This window comes from Hyla sarda, unplaced genomic scaffold (genome assembly GCF_029499605.1).
Source record: "Hyla sarda isolate aHylSar1 unplaced genomic scaffold, aHylSar1.hap1 scaffold_346, whole genome shotgun sequence".
Classification (NCBI taxonomy): domain Eukaryota; kingdom Metazoa; phylum Chordata; class Amphibia; order Anura; family Hylidae; genus Hyla; species Hyla sarda.
In genome coordinates, this window is record NW_026610219.1 from 186,937 (window position 1) to 211,966 (window position 25,030).

The 25,030-nt window shown below is 45.3% G+C and overlaps 10 non-coding genes across 10 annotated transcripts; all 10 read right to left on the minus strand.

The window, feature by feature from the left end:
- Positions 1 to 346: 346 nt before the first annotated feature.
- Positions 347 to 537, minus strand: LOC130331057 (U2 spliceosomal RNA). The gene has a single exon (XR_008874027.1). It is a non-coding gene; the product is annotated as a U2 spliceosomal RNA (small nuclear RNA).
- Positions 538 to 2,625: 2,088 nt separating this feature from the next.
- LOC130331058 (U2 spliceosomal RNA) lies at positions 2,626 to 2,816 on the minus strand. Its single transcript, XR_008874028.1, has one exon. It is a non-coding gene; the product is annotated as a U2 spliceosomal RNA (small nuclear RNA).
- A 2,090-nt stretch (positions 2,817 to 4,906) lies between these two features.
- Positions 4,907 to 5,097, minus strand: LOC130331059 (U2 spliceosomal RNA). Its single transcript, XR_008874029.1, has one exon. It is a non-coding gene; the product is annotated as a U2 spliceosomal RNA (small nuclear RNA).
- A 2,074-nt stretch (positions 5,098 to 7,171) lies between these two features.
- LOC130331060 (U2 spliceosomal RNA) lies at positions 7,172 to 7,362 on the minus strand. Its single transcript, XR_008874030.1, has one exon. It is a non-coding gene; the product is annotated as a U2 spliceosomal RNA (small nuclear RNA).
- Positions 7,363 to 9,448: 2,086 nt separating this feature from the next.
- LOC130331061 (U2 spliceosomal RNA) lies at positions 9,449 to 9,639 on the minus strand. Its single transcript, XR_008874031.1, has one exon. It is a non-coding gene; the product is annotated as a U2 spliceosomal RNA (small nuclear RNA).
- Positions 9,640 to 11,709: 2,070 nt separating this feature from the next.
- LOC130331063 (U2 spliceosomal RNA) lies at positions 11,710 to 11,900 on the minus strand. Its single transcript, XR_008874032.1, has one exon. It is a non-coding gene; the product is annotated as a U2 spliceosomal RNA (small nuclear RNA).
- A 2,092-nt stretch (positions 11,901 to 13,992) lies between these two features.
- On the minus strand, positions 13,993 to 14,183 carry LOC130331064 (U2 spliceosomal RNA). The gene has a single exon (XR_008874033.1). It is a non-coding gene; the product is annotated as a U2 spliceosomal RNA (small nuclear RNA).
- A 2,091-nt stretch (positions 14,184 to 16,274) lies between these two features.
- Positions 16,275 to 16,465, minus strand: LOC130331065 (U2 spliceosomal RNA). Its single transcript, XR_008874034.1, has one exon. It is a non-coding gene; the product is annotated as a U2 spliceosomal RNA (small nuclear RNA).
- Positions 16,466 to 18,553: 2,088 nt separating this feature from the next.
- On the minus strand, positions 18,554 to 18,744 carry LOC130331066 (U2 spliceosomal RNA). The gene has a single exon (XR_008874035.1). It is a non-coding gene; the product is annotated as a U2 spliceosomal RNA (small nuclear RNA).
- A 2,087-nt stretch (positions 18,745 to 20,831) lies between these two features.
- LOC130331125 (U2 spliceosomal RNA) lies at positions 20,832 to 21,017 on the minus strand. The gene has a single exon (XR_008874089.1). It is a non-coding gene; the product is annotated as a U2 spliceosomal RNA (small nuclear RNA).
- Between the last annotated feature and the right edge of the window lie 4,013 nt (positions 21,018 to 25,030).

A 25,030-nucleotide genomic window follows, 5' to 3' on the forward strand; every position in this document is an offset into this window, starting at 1 on the left:
TATTTCTTCATAAGCATTAATCTTATTTTGTCAATTAGGAACATTCAGCACCCACCCGCTATCAAGGCAGCTGCCTATCATGTCATGCCCTACCTGCACAGGTGTGCTGGCTACTCAAATGATCCAATTAAGGAGGCCATTTAGTCAGCAGCAGCAGAAGTCCTGTGCCTGGACGCTCCAACAGCGGCCAGACACAAGCAGAAGCAGAAGCAGCAGAAGCAGCAGCAGCACCACCTTTTGTTTTTTGGCTGCAGCAGCAGCAGCAAGGCCCACAGGGCTGGCTAGCTGGCTAGCCAGCAAGCAGGTAGCAATGAAAGTAGGAATCTTTCTTTTTAACCCTGTAAGGGGGTGGTGCACTGTACCCGAAGATACTGCCATATCGGGTCAATGCATAGGGCGACGGAAGCAAGCTTCGAAATCGGCCCCCGTTCTCAAAAATCCATTTAATATATGGTCCCCAGATAGGGGACGTATCAGATATTAAACTGATAAGAACAGATACTACACTTGATCTTAGCCAAAAGGCCGAGAAGCGATAACCGTGAAAGGGGCGGGCCCAACAAGGTCCCCTTCATGGGCACTATCACTGCTTGCTGTCAGGGAGGCTGCCAGACAATTTTCCATGCACACTCTGGGCTGGGGGGCAGTCAACCACCAGTACACACAGCAGAACCTAAACCCATACCATTATTGCTAAGCAGCAAGACAGGGGCCCATTGCACTCCCACGGGGCCTTTTTAAATGCAATCCATAACCCGGATTTGCCAGGAACCCTTCTTACTCCTCCTACTTGCATGTGACACTGGGCTTAGGATCTGCATAGGAAACACACACACAAGCACACACCTACCTTTGTTGCCTGCAGATGCCTCCTTGGCTGTCCCCAAACGGTATCAAACCAACACCCACGGGAAGCTGTAAGCATAGAGGACATGCCTGCACCCCATTGGACTTACCTGTGTGGGTTAAATCCGGGTTATTTGACAACCTATGGCGGTGATGGTTCTGCTCAGGCAGAGCAGTGCTGATGCTCCTCATAAAGCTGTCGCTGCTGTGAAGGTTCTAGGTGACATCACAAATCCCTATGGTTACATACACAACAAAGCTGGGTTGTTGTTGTTTACACTCTGCAAGGCCTGTGGAAGTGAGTGACATCATAGCACTGTAGTTCTGAGGGTTCTAGATGGATGCAACAATCTCCTGTTGCTTCTATGAAGGCCATAATAGACGACATCACCAAACAGCTCCATAGTCACATACACAGCAAAGGAGAGATGTTGTTTACACCTAGTGATGTCAGTGGTATTGAGTGACATCACAGCACAGTGCTAAGGCTCCTGGGCCTGGACACAGCAGCGGCTGCAATATCTCAACGGAGAATACGTTTATATATATGTGTGTGTGTGCGCGTATATATATATATATATATATATATATATATATATATATATATATTTCTCCGCCGAAATCACTTTTAAACCCATTTCCACCTTTTTTTCCCTTCTCTTCCTCTTACTTTTTTTTCACGTTTTTTTACGTTTTTCTCCTTTTCGCCTCTTTTCTGGGCGTATTATTCTTCTTTTTCTTCTTTTTTTTCGTCTAATGCATACCCCATCAGTGCAGCAATGCTTATTCAATACCGCCAGCAGATGGAGACACTGGGGGATAATTTTCTAAGGATTTATACTGATTTTTCCTGTCTGAATTTGTCGCACAGAAAGTTGCAGGCCAAATATGTGTGACATTTCTGCGACTTTAGCTTCTAGAGCATTTTTACAACATTATACATAGGTGCTGAATACATAAAAAGCGACTGTTCAGCGACAGACAAGTCGCATCGGCTGAAAGTAGGCCAGAATGTCAGTCCATGTTGGAGCAGGTTTAGATACAGTCTAAAGTATAGATCTCAAAGTCTGTGCACAGAATTTAGCAAGGGCCTCGCACCTTCTGATGCATCAGGTAGGTGCACAATAGCATAGCCTAACCCTCTGTACTTTGGTCTATATTGATGCGGGACATAGACAGCCAGCTGATGACCAATCCATTAGTGCAATGGATGGCTGGAAGCATTTGTCTTTGCCTTTGCAATACCACAGAAGCAATGCATGGTCAATGTACAGCAATGACACACCTGTGTGAACAGCCAGGAGACCCCCCCCATGTTATGTTACATAGTTACATAGTTAGTACGGTCGAAAAAAGACATATGTCCATCAAGTTCAACCAGGGAATTAAGGGGTAGGGGTGTGGCGCGATATTGGGGAAGGGATGAGATTTTATATTTCTTCATAAGCATTAATCTTATTTTGTCAATTAGGAACATTCAGCACCCACCCGCTATCAAGGCAGCTGCCTATCATGTCATGCCCTACCTGCACAGGTGTGCTGGCTACTCAAATGATCCAATTAAGGAGGCCATTTAGTCAGCAGCAGCAGAAGTCCTGTGCCTGGACGCTCCAACAGCGGCCAGACACAAGCAGAAGCAGAAGCAGCAGAAGCAGCAGCAGCACCACCTTTTGTTTTTTGGCTGCAGCAGCAGCAGCAAGGCCCACAGGGCTGGCTAGCTGGCTAGCCAGCAAGCAGGTAGCAATGAAAGTAGGAATCTTTCTTTTTAACCCTGTAAGGGGGTGGTGCACTGTACCCGAAGATACTGCCATATCGGGTCAATGCATAGGGCGACGGAAGCAAGCTTCGAAATCGGCCCCCGTTCTCAAAAATCCATTTAATATATGGTCCCCAGATAGGGGACGTATCAGATATTAAACTGATAAGAACAGATACTACACTTGATCTTAGCCAAAAGGCCGAGAAGCGATAACCGTGAAAGGGGCGGGCCCAACAAGGTCCCCTTCATGGGCACTATCACTGCTTGCTGTCAGGGAGGCTGCCAGACAATTTTCCATGCACACTCTGGGCTGGGGGGCAGTCAACCACCAGTACACACAGCAGAACCTAAACCCATACCATTATTGCTAAGCAGCAAGACAGGGGCCCATTGCACTCCCACGGGGCCTTTTTAAATGCAATCCATAACCCGGATTTGCCAGGAACCCTTCTTACTCCTCCTACTTGCATGTGACACTGGGCTTAGGATCTGCATAGGAAACACACACACAAGCACACACCTACCTTTGTTGCCTGCAGATGCCTCCTTGGCTGTCCCCAAACGGTATCAAACCAACACCCACGGGAAGCTGTAAGCATAGAGGACATGCCTGCACCCCATTGGACTTACCTGTGTGGGTTAAATCCGGGTTATTTGACAACCTATGGCGGTGATGGTTCTGCTCAGGCAGAGCAGTGCTGATGCTCCTCATAAAGCTGTCGCTGCTGTGAAGGTTCTAGGTGACATCACAAATCCCTTTGGTTACATACACAACAAAGCTGGGTTGTTGTTGTTTACACTCTGCAAGGCCTGTGGAAGTGAGTGACATCATAGCACTGTAGTTCTGAGGGTTCTAGATGGATGCAACAATCTCCTGTTGCTTCTATGAAGGCCGTAATAGACGACATCACCAAACAGCTCCATAGTCACATACACAGCAAAGGAGAGATGTTGTTTACACCTAGTGATGTCAGTGGTATTGAGTGACATCACAGCACAGTGCTAAGGCTCCTGGGCCTGGACACAGCAGCGGCTGCAATATCTCAACGGAGAATACGTTTATATATATGTGTGTGTGCGCGTATATATATATATATATATATATATATATATATATATATATATATATATTTCTCCGCCGAAATCACTTTTAAACCCATTTCCACCTTTTTTTCCCTTCTCTTCCTCTTACTTTTTTTTCACGTTTTTTTACGTTTTTCTCCTTTTCGCCTCTTTTCTGGGCGTATTATTCTTCTTTTTCTTCTTTTTTTTCGTCTAATGCATACCCCATCAGTGCAGCAATGCTTATTCAATACCGCCAGCAGATGGAGACACTGGGGGATAATTTTCTAAGGATTTATACTGATTTTTCCTGTCTGAATTTGTCGCACAGAAAGTTGCAGGCCAAATATGTGTGACATTTCTGCGACTTTAGCTTCTAGAGCATTTTTACAACATTATACATAGGTGCTGAATACATAAAAAGCGACTGTTCAGCGACAGACAAGTCGCATCGGCTGAAAGTAGGCCAGAATGTCAGTCCATGTTGGAGCAGGTTTAGATACAGTCTAAAGTATAGATCTCAAAGTCTGTGCACAGAATTTAGCAAGGGCCTCGCACCTTCTGATGCATCAGGTAGGTGCACAATAGCATAGCCTAACCCTCTGTACTTTGGTCTATATTGATGCGGGACATAGACAGCCAGCTGATGACCAATCCATTAGTGCAATGGATGGCTGGAAGCATTTGTCTTTGCCTTTGCAATACCACAGAAGCAATGCATGGTCAATGTACAGCAATGACACACCTGTGTGAACAGCCAGGAGACCCCCCCCATGTTATGTTACATAGTTACATAGTTAGTACGGTCGAAAAAAGACATATGTCCATCAAGTTCAACCAGGGAATTAAGGGGTAGGGGTGTGGCGCGATATTGGGGAAGGGATGAGATTTTATATTTCTTCATAAGCATTAATCTTATTTTGTCAATTAGGAACATTCAGCACCCACCCGCTATCAAGGCAGCTGCCTATCATGTCATGCCCTACCTGCACAGGTGTGCTGGCTACTCAAATGATCCAATTAAGGAGGCCATTTAGTCAGCAGCAGCAGAAGTCCTGTGCCTGGACGCTCCAACAGCGGCCAGACACAAGCAGAAGCAGAAGCAGCAGAAGCAGCAGCAGCACCACCTTTTGTTTTTTGGCTGCAGCAGCAGCAGCAAGGCCCACAGGGCTGGCTAGCTGGCTAGCCAGCAAGCAGGTAGCAATGAAAGTAGGAATCTTTCTTTTTAACCCTGTAAGGGGGTGGTGCACTGTACCCGAAGATACTGCCATATCGGGTCAATGCATAGGGCGACGGAAGCAAGCTTCGAAATCGGCCCCCGTTCTCAAAAATCCATTTAATATATGGTCCCCAGATAGGGGACGTATCAGATATTAAACTGATAAGAACAGATACTACACTTGATCTTAGCCAAAAGGCCGAGAAGCGATAACCGTGAAAGGGGCGGGCCCAACAAGGTCCCCTTCATGGGCACTATCACTGCTTGCTGTCAGGGAGGCTGCCAGACAATTTTCCATGCACACTCTGGGCTGGGGGGCAGTCAACCACCAGTACACACAGCAGAACCTAAACCCATACCATTATTGCTAAGCAGCAAGACAGGGGCCCATTGCACTCCCACGGGGCCTTTTTAAATGCAATCCATAACCCGGATTTGCCAGGAACCCTTCTTACTCCTCCTACTTGCATGTGACACTGGGCTTAGGATCTGCATAGGAAACACACACACAAGCACACACCTACCTTTGTTGCCTGCAGATGCCTCCTTGGCTGTCCCCAAACGGTATCAAACCAACACCCACGGGAAGCTGTAAGCATAGAGGACATGCCTGCACCCCATTGGACTTACCTGTGTGGGTTAAATCCGGGTTATTTGACAACCTATGGCGGTGATGGTTCTGCTCAGGCAGAGCAGTGCTGATGCTCCTCATAAAGCTGTCGCTGCTGTGAAGGTTCTAGGTGACATCACAAATCCCTATGGTTACATACACAACAAAGCTGGGTTGTTGTTGTTTACACTCTGCAAGGCCTGTGGAAGTGAGTGACATCATAGCACTGTAGTTCTGAGGGTTCTAGATGGATGCAACAATCTCCTGTTGCTTCTATGAAGGCCATAATAGACGACATCACCAAACAGCTCCATAGTCACATACACAGCAAAGGAGAGATGTTGTTTACACCTAGTGATGTCAGTGGTATTGAGTGACATCACAGCACAGTGCTAAGGCTCCTGGGCCTGGACACAGCAGCGGCTGCAATATCTCAACGGAGAATACGTTTATATATATGTGTGTGTGTGCGCGTATATATATATATATATATATATATATATATTTCTCCGCCGAAATCACTTTTAAACCCATTTCCACCTTTTTTTCCCTTCTCTTCCTCTTACTTTTTTTTCACGTTTTTTTACGTTTTTCTCCTTTTCGCCTCTTTTCTGGGCGTATTATTCTTCTTTTTCTTCTTTTTTTTCGTCTAATGCATACCCCATCAGTGCAGCAATGCTTATTCAATACCGCCAGCAGATGGAGACACTGGGGGATAATTTTCTAAGGATTTATACTGATTTTTCCTGTCTGAATTTGTCGCACAGAAAGTTGCAGGCCAAATATGTGTGACATTTCTGCGACTTTAGCTTCTAGAGCATTTTTACAACATTATACATAGGTGCTGAATACATAAAAAGCGACTGTTCAGCGACAGACAAGTCGCATCGGCTGAAAGTAGGCCAGAATGTCAGTCCATGTTGGAGCAGGTTTAGATACAGTCTAAAGTATAGATCTCAAAGTCTGTGCACAGAATTTAGCAAGGGCCTCGCACCTTCTGATGCATCAGGTAGGTGCACAATAGCATAGCCTAACCCTCTGTACTTTGGTCTATATTGATGCGGGACATAGACAGCCAGCTGATGACCAATCCATTAGTGCAATGGATGGCTGGAAGCATTTGTCTTTGCCTTTGCAATACCACAGAAGCAATGCATGGTCAATGTACAGCAATGACACACCTGTGTGAACAGCCAGGAGACCCCCCCCATGTTATGTTACATAGTTACATAGTTAGTACGGTCGAAAAAAGACATATGTCCATCAAGTTCAACCAGGGAATTAAGGGGTAGGGGTGTGGCGCGATATTGGGGAAGGGATGAGATTTTATATTTCTTCATAAGCATTAATCTTATTTTGTCAATTAGGAACATTCAGCACCCACCCGCTATCAAGGCAGCTGCCTATCATGTCATGCCCTACCTGCACAGGTGTGCTGGCTACTCAAATGATCCAATTAAGGAGGCCATTTAGTCAGCAGCAGCAGAAGTCCTGTGCCTGGACGCTCCAACAGCGGCCAGACACAAGCAGAAGCAGAAGCAGCAGAAGCAGCAGCAGCACCACCTTTTGTTTTTTGGCTGCAGCAGCAGCAGCAAGGCCCACAGGGCTGGCTAGCTGGCTAGCCAGCAAGCAGGTAGCAATGAAAGTAGGAATCTTTCTTTTTAACCCTGTAAGGGGGTGGTGCACTGTACCCGAAGATACTGCCATATCGGGTCAATGCATAGGGCGACGGAAGCAAGCTTCGAAATCGGCCCCCGTTCTCAAAAATCCATTTAATATATGGTCCCCAGATAGGGGACGTATCAGATATTAAACTGATAAGAACAGATACTACACTTGATCTTAGCCAAAAGGCCGAGAAGCGATAACCGTGAAAGGGGCGGGCCCAACAAGGTCCCCTTCATGGGCACTATCACTGCTTGCTGTCAGGGAGGCTGCCAGACAATTTTCCATGCACACTCTGGGCTGGGGGGCAGTCAACCACCAGTACACACAGCAGAACCTAAACCCATACCATTATTGCTAAGCAGCAAGACAGGGGCCCATTGCACTCCCACGGGGCCTTTTTAAATGCAATCCATAACCCGGATTTGCCAGGAACCCTTCTTACTCCTCCTACTTGCATGTGACACTGGGCTTAGGATCTGCATAGGAAACACACACACAAGCACACACCTACCTTTGTTGCCTGCAGATGCCTCCTTGGCTGTCCCCAAACGGTATCAAACCAACACCCACGGGAAGCTGTAAGCATAGAGGACATGCCTGCACCCCATTGGACTTACCTGTGTGGGTTAAATCCGGGTTATTTGACAACCTATGGCGGTGATGGTTCTGCTCAGGCAGAGCAGTGCTGATGCTCCTCATAAAGCTGTCGCTGCTGTGAAGGTTCTAGGTGACATCACAAATCCCTATGGTTACATACACAACAAAGCTGGGTTGTTGTTGTTTACACTCTGCAAGGCCTGTGGAAGTGAGTGACATCATAGCACTGTAGTTCTGAGGGTTCTAGATGGATGCAACAATCTCCTGTTGCTTCTATGAAGGCCATAATAGACGACATCACCAAACAGCTCCATAGTCACATACACAGCAAAGGAGAGATGTTGTTTACACCTAGTGATGTCAGTGGTATTGAGTGACATCACAGCACAGTGCTAAGGCTCCTGGGCCTGGACACAGCAGCGGCTGCAATATCTCAACGGAGAATACGTTTATATATATGTGTGTGTGTGCGCGTATATATATATATATATATATATATATATATATATATATATATTTCTCCGCCGAAATCACTTTTAAACCCATTTCCACCTTTTTTTCCCTTCTCTTCCTCTTACTTTTTTTTCACGTTTTTTTACGTTTTTCTCCTTTTCCCCTCTTTTCTGGGCGTATTATTCTTCTTTTTCTTCTTTTTTTTCGTCTAATGCATACCCCATCAGTGCAGCAATGCTTATTCAATACCGCCAGCAGATGGAGACACTGGGGGATAATTTTCTAAGGATTTATACTGATTTTTCCTGTCTGAATTTGTCGCACAGAAAGTTGCAGGCCAAATATGTGTGACATTTCTGCGACTTTAGCTTCTAGAGCATTTTTACAACATTATACATAGGTGCTGAATACATAAAAAGCGACTGTTCAGCGACAGACAAGTCGCATCGGCTGAAAGTAGGCCAGAATGTCAGTCCATGTTGGAGCAGGTTTAGATACAGTCTAAAGTATAGATCTCAAAGTCTGTGCACAGAATTTAGCAAGGGCCTCGCACCTTCTGATGCATCAGGTAGGTGCACAATAGCATAGCCTAACCCTCTGTACTTTGGTCTATATTGATGCGGGACATAGACAGCCAGCTGATGACCAATCCATTAGTGCAATGGATGGCTGGAAGCATTTGTCTTTGCCTTTGCAATACCACAGAAGCAATGCATGGTCAATGTACAGCAATGACACACCTGTGTGAACAGCCAGGAGACCCCCCCCATGTTATGTTACATAGTTACATAGTTAGTACGGTCGAAAAAAGACATATGTCCATCAAGTTCAACCAGGGAATTAAGGGGTAGGGGTGTGGCGCGATATTGGGGAAGGGATGAGATTTTATATTTCTTCATAAGCATTAATCTTATTTTGTCAATTAGGAACATTCAGCACCCACCCGCTATCAAGGCAGCTGCCTATCATGTCATGCCCTACCTGCACAGGTGTGCTGGCTACTCAAATGATCCAATTAAGGAGGCCATTTAGTCAGCAGCAGCAGAAGTCCTGTGCCTGGACGCTCCAACAGCGGCCAGACACAAGCAGAAGCAGAAGCAGCAGAAGCAGCAGCAGCACCACCTTTTGTTTTTTGGCTGCAGCAGCAGCAGCAAGGCCCACAGGGCTGGCTAGCTGGCTAGCCAGCAAGCAGGTAGCAATGAAAGTAGGAATCTTTCTTTTTAACCCTGTAAGGGGGTGGTGCACTGTACCCGAAGATACTGCCATATCGGGTCAATGCATAGGGCGACGGAAGCAAGCTTCGAAATCGGCCCCCGTTCTCAAAAATCCATTTAATATATGGTCCCCAGATAGGGGACGTATCAGATATTAAACTGATAAGAACAGATACTACACTTGATCTTAGCCAAAAGGCCGAGAAGCGATAACCGTGAAAGGGGCGGGCCCAACAAGGTCCCCTTCATGGGCACTATCACTGCTTGCTGTCAGGGAGGCTGCCAGACAATTTTCCATGCACACTCTGGGCTGGGGGGCAGTCAACCACCAGTACACACAGCAGAACCTAAACCCATACCATTATTGCTAAGCAGCAAGACAGGGGCCCATTGCACTCCCACGGGGCCTTTTTAAATGCAATCCATAACCCGGATTTGCCAGGAACCCTTCTTACTCCTCCTACTTGCATGTGACACTGGGCTTAGGATCTGCATAGGAAACACACACACAAGCACACACCTACCTTTGTTGCCTGCAGATGCCTCCTTGGCTGTCCCCAAACGGTATCAAACCAACACCCACGGGAAGCTGTAAGCATAGAGGACATGCCTGCACCCCATTGGACTTACCTGTGTGGGTTAAATCCGGGTTATTTGACAACCTATGGCGGTGATGGTTCTGCTCAGGCAGAGCAGTGCTGATGCTCCTCATAAAGCTGTCGCTGCTGTGAAGGTTCTAGGTGACATCACAAATCCCTATGGTTACATACACAACAAAGCTGGGTTGTTGTTGTTTACACTCTGCAAGGCCTGTGGAAGTGAGTGACATCATAGCACTGTAGTTCTGAGGGTTCTAGATGGATGCAACAATCTCCTGTTGCTTCTATGAAGGCCATAATAGACGACATCACCAAACAGCTCCATAGTCACATACACAGCAAAGGAGAGATGTTGTTTACACCTAGTGATGTCAGTGGTATTGAGTGACATCACAGCACAGTGCTAAGGCTCCTGGGCCTGGACACAGCAGCGGCTGCAATATCTCAACGGAGAATACGTTTATATATATGTGTGTGTGTGCGCGTATATATATATATATATATATATATATTTCTCCGCCGAAATCACTTTTAAACCCATTTCCACCTTTTTTTCCCTTCTCTTCCTCTTACTTTTTTTTCACGTTTTTTTACGTTTTTCTCCTTTTCGCCTCTTTTCTGGGCGTATTATTCTTCTTTTTCTTCTTTTTTTTCGTCTAATGCATACCCCATCAGTGCAGCAATGCTTATTCAATACCGCCAGCAGATGGAGACACTGGGGGATAATTTTCTAAGGATTTATACTGATTTTTCCTGTCTGAATTTGTCGCACAGAAAGTTGCAGGCCAAATATGTGTGACATTTCTGCGACTTTAGCTTCTAGAGCATTTTTACAACATTATACATAGGTGCTGAATACATAAAAAGCGACTGTTCAGCGACAGACAAGTCGCATCGGCTGAAAGTAGGCCAGAATGTCAGTCCATGTTGGAGCAGGTTTAGATACAGTCTAAAGTATAGATCTCAAAGTCTGTGCACAGAATTTAGCAAGGGCCTCGCACCTTCTGATGCATCAGGTAGGTGCACAATAGCATAGCCTAACCCTCTGTACTTTGGTCTATATTGATGCGGGACATAGACAGCCAGCTGATGACCAATCCATTAGTGCAATGGATGGCTGGAAGCATTTGTCTTTGCCTTTGCAATACCACAGAAGCAATGCATGGTCAATGTACAGCAATGACACACCTGTGTGAACAGCCAGGAGACCCCCCCCATGTTATGTTACATAGTTACATAGTTAGTACGGTCGAAAAAAGACATATGTCCATCAAGTTCAACCAGGGAATTAAGGGGTAGGGGTGTGGCGCGATATTGGGGAAGGGATGAGATTTTATATTTCTTCATAAGCATTAATCTTATTTTGTCAATTAGGAACATTCAGCACCCACCCGCTATCAAGGCAGCTGCCTATCATGTCATGCCCTACCTGCACAGGTGTGCTGGCTACTCAAATGATCCAATTAAGGAGGCCATTTAGTCAGCAGCAGCAGAAGTCCTGTGCCTGGACGCTCCAACAGCGGCCAGACACAAGCAGAAGCAGAAGCAGCAGAAGCAGCAGCAGCACCACCTTTTGTTTTTTGGCTGCAGCAGCAGCAGCAAGGCCCACAGGGCTGGCTAGCTGGCTAGCCAGCAAGCAGGTAGCAATGAAAGTAGGAATCTTTCTTTTTAACCCTGTAAGGGGGTGGTGCACTGTACCCGAAGATACTGCCATATCGGGTCAATGCATAGGGCGACGGAAGCAAGCTTCGAAATCGGCCCCCGTTCTCAAAAATCCATTTAATATATGGTCCCCAGATAGGGGACGTATCAGATATTAAACTGATAAGAACAGATACTACACTTGATCTTAGCCAAAAGGCCGAGAAGCGATAACCGTGAAAGGGGCGGGCCCAACAAGGTCCCCTTCATGGGCACTATCACTGCTTGCTGTCAGGGAGGCTGCCAGACAATTTTCCATGCACACTCTGGGCTGGGGGGCAGTCAACCACCAGTACACACAGCAGAACCTAAACCCATACCATTATTGCTAAGCAGCAAGACAGGGGCCCATTGCACTCCCACGGGGCCTTTTTAAATGCAATCCATAACCCGGATTTGCCAGGAACCCTTCTTACTCCTCCTACTTGCATGTGACACTGGGCTTAGGATCTGCATAGGAAACACACACACAAGCACACACCTACCTTTGTTGCCTGCAGATGCCTCCTTGGCTGTCCCCAAACGGTATCAAACCAACACCCACGGGAAGCTGTAAGCATAGAGGACATGCCTGCACCCCATTGGACTTACCTGTGTGGGTTAAATCCGGGTTATTTGACAACCTATGGCGGTGATGGTTCTGCTCAGGCAGAGCAGTGCTGATGCTCCTCATAAAGCTGTCGCTGCTGTGAAGGTTCTAGGTGACATCACAAATCCCTATGGTTACATACACAACAAAGCTGGGTTGTTGTTGTTTACACTCTGCAAGGCCTGTGGAAGTGAGTGACATCATAGCACTGTAGTTCTGAGGGTTCTAGATGGATGCAACAATCTCCTGTTGCTTCTATGAAGGCCATAATAGACGACATCACCAAACAGCTCCATAGTCACATACACAGCAAAGGAGAGATGTTGTTTACACCTAGTGATGTCAGTGGTATTGAGTGACATCACAGCACAGTGCTAAGGCTCCTGGGCCTGGACACAGCAGCGGCTGCAATATCTCAACGGAGAATACGTTTATATATATGTGTGTGTGTGCGCGTATATATATATATATATATATATATATATATATATATATATATATATATTTCTCTGCCGAAATCACTTTTAAACCCATTTCCACCTTTTTTTCCCTTCTCTTCCTCTTACTTTTTTTTCACGTTTTTTTACGTTTTTCTCCTTTTCGCCTCTTTTCTGGGCGTATTATTCTTCTTTTTCTTCTTTTTTTTCGTCTAATGCATACCCCATCAGTGCAGCAATGCTTATTCAATACCGCCAGCAGATGGAGACACTGGGGGATAATTTTCTAAGGATTTATACTGATTTTTCCTGTCTGAATTTGTCGCACAGAAAGTTGCAGGCCAAATATGTGTGACATTTCTGCGACTTTAGCTTCTAGAGCATTTTTACAACATTATACATAGGTGCTGAATACATAAAAAGCGACTGTTCAGCGACAGACAAGTCGCATCGGCTGAAAGTAGGCCAGAATGTCAGTCCATGTTGGAGCAGGTTTAGATACAGTCTAAAGTATAGATCTCAAAGTCTGTGCACAGAATTTAGCAAGGGCCTCGCACCTTCTGATGCATCAGGTAGGTGCACAATAGCATAGCCTAACCCTCTGTACTTTGGTCTATATTGATGCGGGACATAGACAGCCAGCTGATGACCAATCCATTAGTGCAATGGATGGCTGGAAGCATTTGTCTTTGCCTTTGCAATACCACAGAAGCAATGCATGGTCAATGTACAGCAATGACACACCTGTGTGAACAGCCAGGAGACCCCCCCCATGTTATGTTACATAGTTACATAGTTAGTACGGTCGAAAAAAGACATATGTCCATCAAGTTCAACCAGGGAATTAAGGGGTAGGGGTGTGGCGCGATATTGGGGAAGGGATGAGATTTTATATTTCTTCATAAGCATTAATCTTATTTTGTCAATTAGGAACATTCAGCACCCACCCGCTATCAAGGCAGCTGCCTATCATGTCATGCCCTACCTGCACAGGTGTGCTGGCTACTCAAATGATCCAATTAAGGAGGCCATTTAGTCAGCAGCAGCAGAAGTCCTGTGCGTGGACGCTCCAACAGCGGCCAGACACAAGCAGAAGCAGAAGCAGCAGAAGCAGCAGCAGCACCACCTTTTGTTTTTTGGCTGCAGCAGCAGCAGCAAGGCCCACAGGGCTGGCTAGCTGGCTAGCCAGCAAGCAGGTAGCAATGAAAGTAGGAATCTTTCTTTTTAACCCTGTAAGGGGGTGGTGCACTGTACCCGAAGATACTGCCATATCGGGTCAATGCATAGGGCGACGGAAGCAAGCTTCGAAATCGGCCCCCGTTCTCAAAAATCCATTTAATATATGGTCCCCAGATAGGGGACGTATCAGATATTAAACTGATAAGAACAGATACTACACTTGATCTTAGCCAAAAGGCCGAGAAGCGATAACCGTGAAAGGGGCGGGCCCAACAAGGTCCCCTTCATGGGCACTATCACTGCTTGCTGTCAGGGAGGCTGCCAGACAATTTTCCATGCACACTCTGGGCTGGGGGGCAGTCAACCACCAGTACACACAGCAGAACCTAAACCCATACCATTATTGCTAAGCAGCAAGACAGGGGCCCATTGCACTCCCACGGGGCCTTTTTAAATGCAATCCATAACCCGGATTTGCCAGGAACCCTTCTTACTCCTCCTACTTGCATGTGACACTGGGCTTAGGATCTGCATAGGAAACACACACACAAGCACACACCTACCTTTGTTGCCTGCAGATGCCTCCTTGGCTGTCCCCAAACGGTATCAAACCAACACCCACGGGAAGCTGTAAGCATAGAGGACATGCCTGCACCCCATTGGACTTACCTGTGTGGGTTAAATCCGGGTTATTTGACAACCTATGGCGGTGATGGTTCTGCTCAGGCAGAGCAGTGCTGATGCTCCTCATAAAGCTGTCGCTGCTGTGAAGGTTCTAGGTGACATCACAAATCCCTATGGTTACATACACAACAAAGCTGGGTTGTTGTTGTTTACACTCTGCAAGGCCTGTGGAAGTGAGTGACATCATAGCACTGTAGTTCTGAGGGTTCTAGATGGATGCAACAATCTCCTGTTGCTTCTATGAAGGCCATAATAGACGACATCACCAAACAGCTCCATAGTCACATACACAGCAAAGGAGAGATGTTGTTTACACCTAGTGATGTCAGTGGTATTGAGTGACATCACAGCACAGTGCTAAGGCTCCTGGGCCTGGACACAGCAGCGGCTGCAATATCTCAACGGAGAATACGTTTATATATATGTGTGTGTGTGCGCGTATATATATATATATATATATATATATATATATATATATATATATATATTCTCCGCCGAAATCACTTTTAAACCCATTTCCACCTTTTTTTCCCTTCTCTTCCTCTTACTTTTTTTTCACGTTTTTTTACGTTTTTCTCCTTTTCGCCTCTTTTCTGGGCGTATTATTCTTCTTTTTCTTCTTTTTTTTCGTCTAATGCATACCCCATCAGTGCAGCAATGCTTATTCAATACCGCCAGCAGATGGAGACACTGGGGGATAATTTTCTAAGGATTTATACTGATTTTTCCTGTCTGAATTTGTCACACAGAAAGTTGCAGGCCAAATATGTGTGACATTTCTGCGACTTTAGCTTCTAGAGCATTTTTACAACATTATACATAGGTGCTGAATACATAAAAAGCGACTGTTCAGCGACAGACAAGTCGCATCGGCTGAAAGTAGGCCAGAATGTCAGTCCATGTTGGAGCAGGTTTAGATACAGTCTAAAGTATAGATCTCAAAGTCTGTGCACAGAATTTAGCAAGGGCCTCGCACCTTCTGATGCATCAGGTAGGTGCACAATAGCATAGCCTAACCCTCTGTACTTTGGTCTATATTGATGCGGGACATAGACAGCCAGCTGATGACCAATCCATTAGTGCAATGGATGGCTGGAAGCATTTGTCTTTGCCTTTGCAATACCACAGAAGCAATGCATGGTCAATGTACAGCAATGACACACCTGTGTGAACAGCCAGGAGACCCCCCCCATGTTATGTTACATAGTTACATAGTTAGTACGGTCGAAAAAAGACATATGTCCATCAAGTTCAACCAGGGAATTAAGGGGTAGGGGTGTGGCGCGATATTGGGGAAGGGATGAGATTTTATATTTCTTCATAAGCATTAATCTTATTTTGTCAATTAGGAACATTCAGCACCCACCCGCTATCAAGGCAGCTGCCTATCATGTCATGCCCTACCTGCACAGGTGTGCTGGCTACTCAAATGATCCAATTAAGGAGGCCATTTAGTCAGCAGCAGCAGAAGTCCTGTGCCTGGACGCTCCAACAGCGGCCAGACACAAGCAGAAGCAGAAGCAGCAGAAGCAGCAGCAGCACCACCTTTTGTTTTTTGGCTGCAGCAGCAGCAGCAAGGCCCACAGGGCTGGCTAGCTGGCTAGCCAGCAAGCAGGTAGCAATGAAAGTAGGAATCTTTCTTTTTAACCCTGTAAGGGGGTGGTGCACTGTACCCGAAGATACTGCCATATCGGGTCAATGCATAGGGCGACGGAAGCAAGCTTCGAAATCGGCCCCCGTTCTCAAAAATCCATTTAATATATGGTCCCCAGATAGGGGACGTATCAGATATTAAACTGATAAGAACAGATACTACACTTGATCTTAGCCAAAAGGCCGAGAAGCGATAACCGTGAAAGGGGCGGGCCCAACAAGGTCCCCTTCATGGGCACTATCACTGCTTGCTGTCAGGGAGGCTGCCAGACAATTTTCCATGCACACTCTGGGCTGGGGGGCAGTCAACCACCAGTACACACAGCAGAACCTAAACCCATACCATTATTGCTAAGCAGCAAGACAGGGGCCCATTGCACTCCCACGGGGCCTTTTTAAATGCAATCCATAACCCGGATTTGCCAGGAACCCTTCTTACTCCTCCTACTTGCATGTGACACTGGGCTTAGGATCTGCATAGGAAACACACACACAAGCACACACCTACCTTTGTTGCCTGCAGATGCCTCCTTGGCTGTCCCCAAACGGTATCAAACCAACACCCACGGGAAGCTGTAAGCATAGAGGACATGCCTGCACCCCATTGGACTTACCTGTGTGGGTTAAATCCGGGTTATTTGACAACCTATGGCGGTGATGGTTCTGCTCAGGCAGAGCAGTGCTGATGCTCCTCATAAAGCTGTCGCTGCTGTGAAGGTTCTAGGTGACATCACAAATCCCTATGGTTACATACACAACAAAGCTGGGTTGTTGTTGTTTACACTCTGCAAGGCCTGTGGAAGTGAGTGACATCATAGCACTGTAGTTCTGAGGGTTCTAGATGGATGCAACAATCTCCTGTTGCTTCTATGAAGGCCATAATAGACGACATCACCAAACAGCTCCATAGTCACATACACAGCAAAGGAGAGATGTTGTTTACACCTAGTGATGTCAGTGGTATTGAGTGACATCACAGCACAGTGCTAAGGCTCCTGGGCCTGGACACAGCAGCGGCTGCAATATCTCAACGGAGAATACGTTTATATATATGTGTGTGTGTGCGCGTATATATATATATATATATATATATATATATATATATATATATATTTCTCCGCCGAAATCACTTTTAAACCCATTTCCACCTTTTTTTCCCTTCTCTTCCTCTTACTTTTTTTTCACGTTTTTTTACGTTTTTCTCCTTTTCGCCTCTTTTCTGGGCGTATTATTCTTCTTTTTCTTCTTTTTTTTCGTCTAATGCATACCCCATCAGTGCAGCAATGCTTATTCAATACCGCCAGCAGATGGAGACACTGGGGGATAATTTTCTAAGGATTTATACTGATTTTTCCTGTCTGAATTTGTCGCACAGAAAGTTGCAGGCCAAATATGTGTGACATTTCTGCGACTTTAGCTTCTAGAGCATTTTTACAACATTATACATAGGTGCTGAATACATAAAAAGCGACTGTTCAGCGACAGACAAGTCGCATCGGCTGAAAGTAGGCCAGAATGTCAGTCCATGTTGGAGCAGGTTTAGATACAGTCTAAAGTATAGATCTCAAAGTCTGTGCACAGAATTTAGCAAGGGCCTCGCACCTTCTGATGCATCAGGTAGGTGCACAATAGCATAGCCTAACCCTCTGTACTTTGGTCTATATTGATGCGGGACATAGACAGCCAGCTGATGACCAATCCATTAGTGCAATGGATGGCTGGAAGCATTTGTCTTTGCCTTTGCAATACCACAGAAGCAATGCATGGTCAATGTACAGCAATGACACACCTGTGTGAACAGCCAGGAGACCCCCCCCATGTTATGTTACATAGTTACATAGTTAGTACGGTCGAAAAAAGACATATGTCCATCAAGTTCAACCAGGGAATTAAGGGGTAGGGGTGTGGCGCGATATTGGGGAAGGGATGAGATTTTATATTTCTTCATAAGCATTAATCTTATTTTGTCAATTAGGAACATTCAGCACCCACCCGCTATCAAGGCAGCTGCCTATCATGTCATGCCCTACCTGCACAGGTGTGCTGGCTACTCAAATGATCCAATTAAGGAGGCCATTTAGTCAGCAGCAGCAGAAGTCCTGTGCCTGGACGCTCCAACAGCGGCCAGACACAAGCAGAAGCAGAAGCAGCAGAAGCAGCAGCAGCACCACCTTTTGTTTTTTGGCTGCAGCAGCAGCAGCAAGGCCCACAGGGCTGGCTAGCTGGCTAGCCAGCAAGCAGGTAGCAATGAAAGTAGGAATCTTTCTTTTTAACCCTGTAAGGGGGTGGTGCACTGTACCCGAAGATACTGCCATATCGGGTCAATGCATAGGGCGACGGAAGCAAGCTTCGAAATCGGCCCCCGTTCTCAAAAATCCATTTAATATATGGTCCCCAGATAGGGGACGTATCAGATATTAAACTGATAAGAACAGATACTACACTTGATCTTAGCCAAAAGGCCGAGAAGCGATAACCGTGAAAGGGGCGGGCCCAACAAGGTCCCCTTCATGGGCACTATCACTGCTTGCTGTCAGGGAGGCTGCCAGACAATTTTCCATGCACACTCTGGGCTGGGGGGCAGTCAACCACCAGTACACACAGCAGAACCTAAACCCATACCATTATTGCTAAGCAGCAAGACAGGGGCCCATTGCACTCCCACGGGGCCTTTTTAAATGCAATCCATAACCCGGATTTGCCAGGAACCCTTCTTACTCCTCCTACTTGCATGTGACACTGGGCTTAGGATCTGCATAGGAAACACACACACAAGCACACACCTACCTTTGTTGCCTGCAGATGCCTCCTTGGCTGTCCCCAAACGGTATCAAACCAACACCCACGGGAAGCTGTAAGCATAGAGGACATGCCTGCACCCCATTGGACTTACCTGTGTGGGTTAAATCCGGGTTATTTGACAACCTATGGCGGTGATGGTTCTGCTCAGGCAGAGCAGTGCTGATGCTCCTCATAAAGCTGTCGCTGCTGTGAAGGTTCTAGGTGACATCACAAATCCCTATGGTTACATACACAACAAAGCTGGGTTGTTGTTGTTTACACTCTGCAAGGCCTGTGGAAGTGAGTGACATCATAGCACTGTAGTTCTGAGGGTTCTAGATGGATGCAACAATCTCCTGTTGCTTCTATGAAGGCCATAATAGACGACATCACCAAACAGCTCCATAGTCACATACACAGCAAAGGAGAGATGTTGTTTACACCTAGTGATGTCAGTGGTATTGAGTGACATCACAGCACAGTGCTAAGGCTCCTGGGCCTGGACACAGCAGCGGCTGCAATATCTCAACGGAGAATACGTTTATATATATGTGTGTGTGTGCGCGTATATATATATATATATATATATATATATATATATATATATATTTCTCCGCCGAAATCACTTTTAAACCCATTTCCACCTTTTTTTCCCTTCTCTTCCTCTTACTTTTTTTTCACGTTTTTTTACGTTTTTCTCCTTTTCGCCTCTTTTCTGGGCGTATTATTCTTCTTTTTCTTCTTTTTTTTCGTCTAATGCATACCCCATCAGTGCAGCAATGCTTATTCAATACCGCCAGCAGATGGAGACACTGGGGGATAATTTTCTAAGGATTTATACTGATTTTTCCTGTCTGAATTTGTCGCACAGAAAGTTGCAGGCCAAATATGTGTGACATTTCTGCGACTTTAGCTTCTAGAGCATTTTTACAACATTATACATAGGTGCTGAATACATAAAAAGCGACTGTTCAGCGACAGACAAGTCGCATCGGCTGAAAGTAGGCCAGAATGTCAGTCCATGTTGGAGCAGGTTTAGATACAGTCTAAAGTATAGATCTCAAAGTCTGTGCACAGAATTTAGCAAGGGCCTCGCACCTTCTGATGCATCAGGTAGGTGCACAATAGCATAGCCTAACCCTCTGTACTTTGGTCTATATTGATGCGGGACATAGACAGCCAGCTGATGACCAATCCATTAGTGCAATGGATGGCTGGAAGCATTTGTCTTTGCCTTTGCAATACCACAGAAGCAATGCATGGTCAATGTACAGCAATGACACACCTGTGTGAACAGCCAGGAGACCCCCCCCCATGTTATGTTACATAGTTACATAGTTAGTACGGTCGAAAAAAGACATATGTCCATCAAGTTCAACCAGGGAATTAAGGGGTAGGGGTGTGGCGCGATATTGGGGAAGGGATGAGATTTTATATTTCTTCATAAGCATTAATCTTATTTTGTCAATTAGGAACATTCAGCACCCACCCGCTATCAAGGCAGCTGCCTATCATGTCATGCCCTACCTGCACAGGTGTGCTGGCTACTCAAATGATCCAATTAAGGAGGCCATTTAGTCAGCAGCAGCAGAAGTCCTGTGCCTGGACGCTCCAACAGCGGCCAGACACAAGCAGAAGCAGAAGCAGCAGAAGCAGCAGCAGCACCACCTTTTGTTTTTTGGCTGCAGCAGCAGCAGCAAGGCCCACAGGGCTGGCTAGCTGGCTAGCCAGCAAGCAGGTAGCAATGAAAGTAGGAATCTTTCTTTTTAACCCTGTAAGGGGGTGGTGCACTGTACCCGAAGATACTGCCATATCGGGTCAATGCATAGGGCGACGGAAGCAAGCTTCGAAATCGGCCCCCGTTCTCAAAAATCCATTTAATATATGGTCCCCAGATAGGGGACGTATCAGATATTAAACTGATAAGAACAGATAAGGTTTCAACAAAATTTTATTGAATAAATAAGAAACCATACAAAATTTAAAATGCAAAATAATAAAAGGTTCACAAAAGTTTTAAAATACAAATAATAAAACCAGTAATAAAAGGAGAAAAAATAAAAATGGCAGGATAAAACATTATACAAATGTCATAAAAACTGATTATACTGTTATTTCGTTCCATAGAGGCAGACACCACATGGATGCTGCCTCGCTGGCCCCCAACTGTTTCTTGTCTCTTAGGTAATAGATGTACATCTCACTCAGGGCCAGCTTTATACAGTTTTTAACATCAATAAAATCATGTTTAAAAAGTAAGATGTTCCTAACTTTCCAGATGGCATTTTTAAAACAATTAATAATCATCCAGCAGATCATCTGCTGTTTAAAATTGGGGCAGTTAAAAAGACCGTAAAAGACACATTCGTGATTAAAATCTTTTAGGCCGCAGGCCCACTTCAAAAGTGGGCCTACCTTCCTCCAAAGCTCCCGTGCAAAAGGGCAGTTCCAAAATATGTGCAGCACCGTTTCGTCCACTCCGCAGCCATCTCTCGGGCACTTGGCTCTCGCCACCAGTCCTCGCCTGTGCTGAAACTCACGAGTAGGGAGGCACTGGTGGACGATTGCCCAGGCAAGATCCCTGTGTACATTCGCCAGAAACTTCCCGTACACGTTCCGCCATACCTTTTTGGATCTTGCCTGTGTGAAATTGGACACTGCCAGGGTAACCTCACTCCGCCTGAGGACCTTTGATACCTTTCTCTGGTCCCCCAGTATGTCAGGCTCCAAATCTTGGAGACCTAGGAGCCTGACTGTCTTTTCCAACACCACATAATGTTTTGGGGGACACAGAAGCACCGGAGCGTTCAGAGGGATGCGCAACCATCTTTTAAAAACCATGCCCGCAGCGTACCTTAAAAAGCAGCTAAAAATGCCATCGGATTTAATAATTTTAAAACAGAAACAGAAATACTTTATGTAAAAGAAAGTAAAAAGGTTAGGAACATCTTTCCCGCCATTATCTTTACTTTTGTACATAAAATCACGCTTTAATTTCTCCATTTTTGAACCCCATAAAAAAGTAAAAACAATTCTAGTTACTTTTTTAATGTATAAAATAGATGGAGGAAATACCATGGCAATGTATAGCATAATAGGGAGTAAAACCATCTTTATTATTAAAATCTTCCCCTCCATGGTAAGGTTTCTAAGATTCCACATTAAAATCTTCTTCTCCATCTTAGCTATAGCTGAATCCCAGTTAGGGCTCCCATCATTGACCTGGTTAAAAACAATACCTAAAACTTTAATTTGATCCTGTTGCATTGTGACTCCTGGGGTGATGGATGAATCCCAGGAGCCAATATAAAAACAGTCACATTTATCTGTGTTTAGCTTAAAACCAGAGACCTCGCAGAAATAGCTGGTGTTCCTCAATGCCCCCCTCATGGATGGAGAGTCCGGGCACAGTATGGTGACATCATCCATGTACCCCAACACCTTTAGATGGGTCCCTCCTCCACCAGGTATCGGTACGCCTCTTACTACCCGGTCTTTTCTGAGGAGGGCCATCAGTGGTTCGATTGCGCAAATAAAAAGGAGTGGGGACAGGGGGCAGCCCTGTTTGACACCTGATAAAAGAGGAACACCGCTGGTTAAAAAGCCATTAACAGAGACTTGACTAAAACAGGATCGGTATAAAAGCATGATTCGGCTTAAAATCGTTTCAGGCACTGCCATCTTTTTAAGAACTAAAAACAGGTATTCATGGGAGACCCTATCAAAGGCTTTTTCAAAGTCTAAGGATAAAATTGCTACAGTTTGATTTCTATCCTTAAAATACCATAAAACATCTCTTAAAATATTTAGGGATTCAGCTATAGACCTTCCAGGTACCCCACAAACCTGATTTGGGTGAATTAATTTATGAATAAAAGGTTTAAAACGGACAGCTAATAACTTGGCTAAAACTTTATAATCAACATTTAAAAGTGTGATGGGGCGCCAATTTTTTAGCATATCCTTTTCACCCTTTTTAAAAAGTAATGATACAATCCCCCTCCTCCAGGAAGGGGGAAGTTCATTAACAATAAAAGTTTCTTTATACAATAAAACCATATCATCCTTTAAAATATCCCAAAAAGCTAAATAAAATTCGATGGGTAAACCATCTTCCCCAGGGGCCTTCCCACTAGAAAAACTTTTAAAAACAAATAAAAGTTCATCTAAGTTAAGATCACGGGATAAAACCTCCTGGTCTAAAACATCTAGCTTAAAATCAAGGGAATTAAGAACATGTTCTAAAAAGGATGGATTAAGATCTTTCTTATTAAAAAGAAGCTGGTAGAAGTTAAAAACTGCATCTAACATGCCTTTTGGAGTGGATTCACCCTCAAGGTTTTGGATGATATCCCTCCTATTCATCACTTTTTTAAAAAAGAAACGGGAACATTTCTCGCCCTCCTCCAGGTGCTGCACATGTGAGTTAAAAATGATTTGTTTCCCTTTCTTTTCTATGGCATGTTTTATTTCAGTTTTAAGGTTTAAAATATCATTTTCTACATCCATACCAGCTTCTTTCAATTTAAAAAGTACATTTAAACGCATGTTAAGAACATAAAACCACTGTTTTTCCATTTTTGCCTTCTTCTTACCTGCTTTGATAAAAAAAAATCTGATTTTAGATTTGGTGCCCTCCCACCAGTGCAGCATAGGCTCGTGGGGTTTTCTTTGTGATTGCCAGCATTGGTAGGTCCGCACAAACTCCTCTTTTATCTCAGGGTCCTCTAGGAGTGTGGTGTTTAATCTCCAGAGGCCCCTTTTTGCTTTTTGCTCCCCCTCTAGCTCCAGGCCCACCAAGAGGAGCTTATGATCAGAGAAGATATTCTGCTCGAGCGTGCATTTCAGGGGTTTAAAAGCTCTAGAGGAAAAAATAAAATCGATTCTGGAGCTCACTCTTCCATTGGACCATGTGGCGCCTGGGTCCTCCGGCAAGAGATCCTTCCAGCAATCTTTCAAATTAAAATCATCAATAAAATTTTTAAGCAGGTAAGAAGTGCGGTCTTTACGATTAATATCCCCACCCTGCCGGTGTTCCCCATCACGTATGCAGTTAAAATCACCTCCCACCAGCAGGGGGGAAGACCCAACACAAAACAGTGGTAAAATTTCAAATAGTTCTGCCCGCTCCTGTTTATCAGGAGGGGCATACACATTTAAAACACGAATTAAAAGTCCATTAAAATATAGATGAATTAAAAGAGCTCTGCCAGGCACAATCTCAGTTACTGTATGAATAGAAAAGGACTGGCCTCGGCAGAGCAGCCCAACACCCACAGAACGACAGTCATTTGCACCGGACCATATGGATGGGCCCAGCTTCCAGTCTTCTTTTAAGTCTTTATAGTCCATTTTACTAGGGATTCCACATTCTTGTAGCAGGCAAAGGTCAAAGTCACATGTCTCTAGATAAGAAAATAAAGCAGCCCTGCGATCAGGGCTCTTTAAGGACCTCACATTGAGTGAGGCAATTTTTACAGGGATAGGCATAGTTTATGGAGAGTCCGTGCTTGGAGAATCAAAGTCAATAATAAGCTGCGTACCGTCATCCCCCGCCTGCGGGGTCATCAGCTCCTTGATGTTCTGAGGGTCGGAGCTTGAGATCGATGATGCCCCGACCCTGAGCTCGCTCTCGTCCGAACTACGGCACGCCGCTTTCCTTTGAATGTCTTCCTCTTCTTCTTCTCTTTGTCTTTTAAATGTCACACTGCTGTCCATATCCTCTGTGTTGCTCTCACTCGATGTAATCTCTGGCCCCCGGCTGATGGATCTGCGTCTTCTTTCATCATTTGACGACTGGAACTGCTGCACAGGGGCCTGTGAGGCCTCTTTTCCGGAACCTTTGCCGCTACCTTGGGAAGTTTTCATCGCTTGTTCCCCAGCAAGCGTTGCTGAGGACTGTTGCTCCAACTTCCCCATCGATCGACGATGGCCAGTTTTACCCACCGGGTCCACTGCTGGCGGGGCAGCAAACCCTGG